General features: G+C 43.9%; 1 pseudogene; it reads right to left on the bottom strand.

Moving 5' to 3' along the window:
- Positions 1 to 2,123: 2,123 nt before the first annotated feature.
- On the bottom strand, positions 2,124 to 2,713 carry LOC111561982 (annotated as a pseudogene).
- Between the last annotated feature and the right edge of the window lie 219 nt (positions 2,714 to 2,932).

Below are 2,932 nucleotides of genomic sequence, written 5' to 3'. Positions count from 1 at the left end.
CTCCGAGCCATCAGCCCAGAGCCTGACGCGGGGCTCGAACTCACGGACCGTGAGATCGTGACCTGGCTGAAGTCGGACGCTTAACCGACTGCGCCACCCAGGCGCCCCAGCAAAGGTAAAGTTCTTGAAAGAAATTAAAAGTGCTATTCCAGTGAACACACAAAATGATAAGAAAGTGAAATAGCATTAATGCTGATATGGAGAAAGTCTGAGTGGTCTGGCTAGAAGATCAAACCTGCCACAACATTCCCTTAAGCCAAAGCCTGATCCAGAGCAAGGCCCTGACTCTCTTCAATTCGGTGAAGGCTGAAAGAGGGGAGGAAGCTGCAGAAGAAAAGTCTGACGCTGGCAGAAGCTGGTTCATGAGGTTTAGGGAAAGAAGCCATCTTCGGAACATAGAAGTGCAAGGTGAAGCCGCAAGTGCTGATGTAGAAGCTGCAGCAAGTTCTCCAGGAGATCTAGCTATGATAACTCATGAAGGTGGCTCCACTAAGCAACACATTCTCAATGGAGAAGAAACAGCCCTCTGCTGGAAGAAGATGGCATCCAGGACTTTTATAGCCGGGGAGAACTTGATGGCTGGCTTCAAAGCTTCAGAGGACAGGCCAACTGTCTTCTTAGGGGCTAATGCAGCTGGTGACTTTAAGTTGAAGCCGATGCTTATTTACTGTTCTGAAAATCTTAGGGTCCGTAAGAATTATACTAAATCTACTCTGCCCGTGGTCAATCAGTGGAACAACAAAGCCTGGATGTCAGCACATCTGTTTACAACATGATTTAGTGAGTGTTTTAAGTCCACTACTGAGACCTGCTGCTCAGAAAAAAGGATTCGCTTCAAAACATTATGGCTCATTGACAATGCACCTGGTCACTCATGAGCTCTGATGGAGATGTACATTGAGATGAATGTTGTTTTCACGTCTGCTGATACGATGTCCATTCCACAGCCCATGAATCCGGGAGCCATTTTGACTTTTGAGTCTTATTATTTAAGAAAGACATTTGAGGGCGCCTGAGTGGCTCAGTTGGTTAAGCGTCCAACTTCGGCTCAGGTCATGATCTCACAGCACGTGAGTTCGAGCCCTGCAGTGGGCTCTGTGCTGATGGCCCAGAGCCTGGAGCCTGCTTCAGATTTTATGTCTCCCCTTCTCTCTGCCCCTCCCCTGCTCATGCTCTCTCTCTCTTTCTCTCTCTCAAAAATAAATAAACATTAAAAAAAATTAAAAAACAGAAAGACACTTAAAAAATACATTTCACATGGCTACAGCTGCTTTAGATAGTGATTCCACTGATGGGTCTGGGCAAAGTAAATTGAAAACGCTCTGGAAAGGATTCACCATGCTAGATGCCATTAAGAACATTTGTGATTCATGGGAAGGGGTCCAAATATCAACATTAAAACAGGAGTTTGGAGAAAGTTGATTCCCACCCTCATGGATGACTTGTGAGGTTCAAGACTTCACTGGAGGAAGTAACTGCAGATGGGGTGGAAACATCAAGAGAACTAGAATGAGAAGTGGAGGCTCGAGATGGGACTGAATGGCTGCGATCTCATGATAAAGCTTGAATGGATGAAAGATTGTTTTCATATAGATGAGTAAAAAAGTAGTTTCTTGAAATGGAATCTCCTGGTGAAGATGCTGTGAAGATTGTTGAAATGACAACAAAGGCTTTGGAACATTACATAAACTGAGTTGATAAAACAATGGCAGGGTTTGAGAGGATTGTGTCCAACTTTGAAAGAAGTTCTACTGTGAGTAACATGCTATCAAACAGCATAGCAGAGAAATCATTTGTGAAGGGAAGAGTCAACTGATGCAGCAAACTTCATTGTTGTCTTATTTTAAGAAATTGCCCCAGCCACCCCAGCCTTCAGCACCTACTAACATCAGTCAGCAGCCATTAACATCAAGGTCAGACCCTCTACCAGCAAAAAGATTATGACTTGCTGAAAACTCAGATGATGGTTAGCATTTTTTAGCTATAAAGTTTCCTTTTTTGGGTTTTCAAATACTCCTTTTAAAAAAAAATATGTTATTTAACTTACTTTTTTTTTTTTAAGTAATCTCTACACCCCACGTGGGGCTCAAACTCATGACCCTGAGATCAAGAGTCATATTGTTCTACCGACTGAGCCAGCCACAAGTCCCAAATAATCCTTTATTGAAATATTTTCGTTCGTAGTTCTTAACGAGCTGGGCATTCCACTGCACCACTATTGACGTCATCAGGGTGGCAGCCATCAACATTGCAGCCCACAGATTGGGCAGTCCCAGGATCTCTTTAATGGTTCCAGAGAGTTCTCTGGCTAAAGATCTGTGCTGCATATGACGGCCAGTGTTGACAATCTCATCAAAAGTGATATTTCCACTGTGTTTTAATGTTTTTCTGCTTCTTTCTGTCTCTTGGTGGTTCCCTGAGGGCTTTGATAATTAGGGCCGAGGCAGAAGGTAGCTCTTCAATCTGGGCCTGTCTGTTCTGAATGGTCAGTTTCACTGTAATCCTCACGCCCTTCCGATCACTGGTTGCCTTGGCAATGTCATCACCAACCTTTTCTGGAGATAGACCTAGGGGGCCGACAGGTCCAGGGCAGACAACTTCCCCAATGGTGCACCTCACGTATATGACTTTGATCTTGTTGGGGTTGAACTGAGGTTGCATGGCGGAGGCACCTGGTGTCGGATTAATCCGGACTCGAGATGACCAAAGACAGTTGCACCTTCACCTCCTGCAAGGTGAAAGCCAAAAAAACCATAAAGTATTTTTTAATAAAGTTATGCACAGGGGGGCCTGGCTGGCTCAGTCAGTAGAACATGTGACTTTTGATGTCAGGTTGTGAGTTCAAGCCCCATATTAGGTGTAGAACTAACTTACTTTAAAAAAAAAAAGGTAGGCACAATGTTTTTTTTTTTTTTTTAAAGATATAATGCTA

This window comes from Felis catus, chromosome C1, assembly GCF_018350175.1.
Source record: "Felis catus isolate Fca126 chromosome C1, F.catus_Fca126_mat1.0, whole genome shotgun sequence".
Lineage (NCBI taxonomy): Eukaryota > Metazoa > Chordata > Mammalia > Carnivora > Felidae > Felis > Felis catus.
The sequence above is the reverse complement of the archived record's forward strand: the minus strand, read 5'-3'. Positions and strand labels throughout refer to the sequence as shown.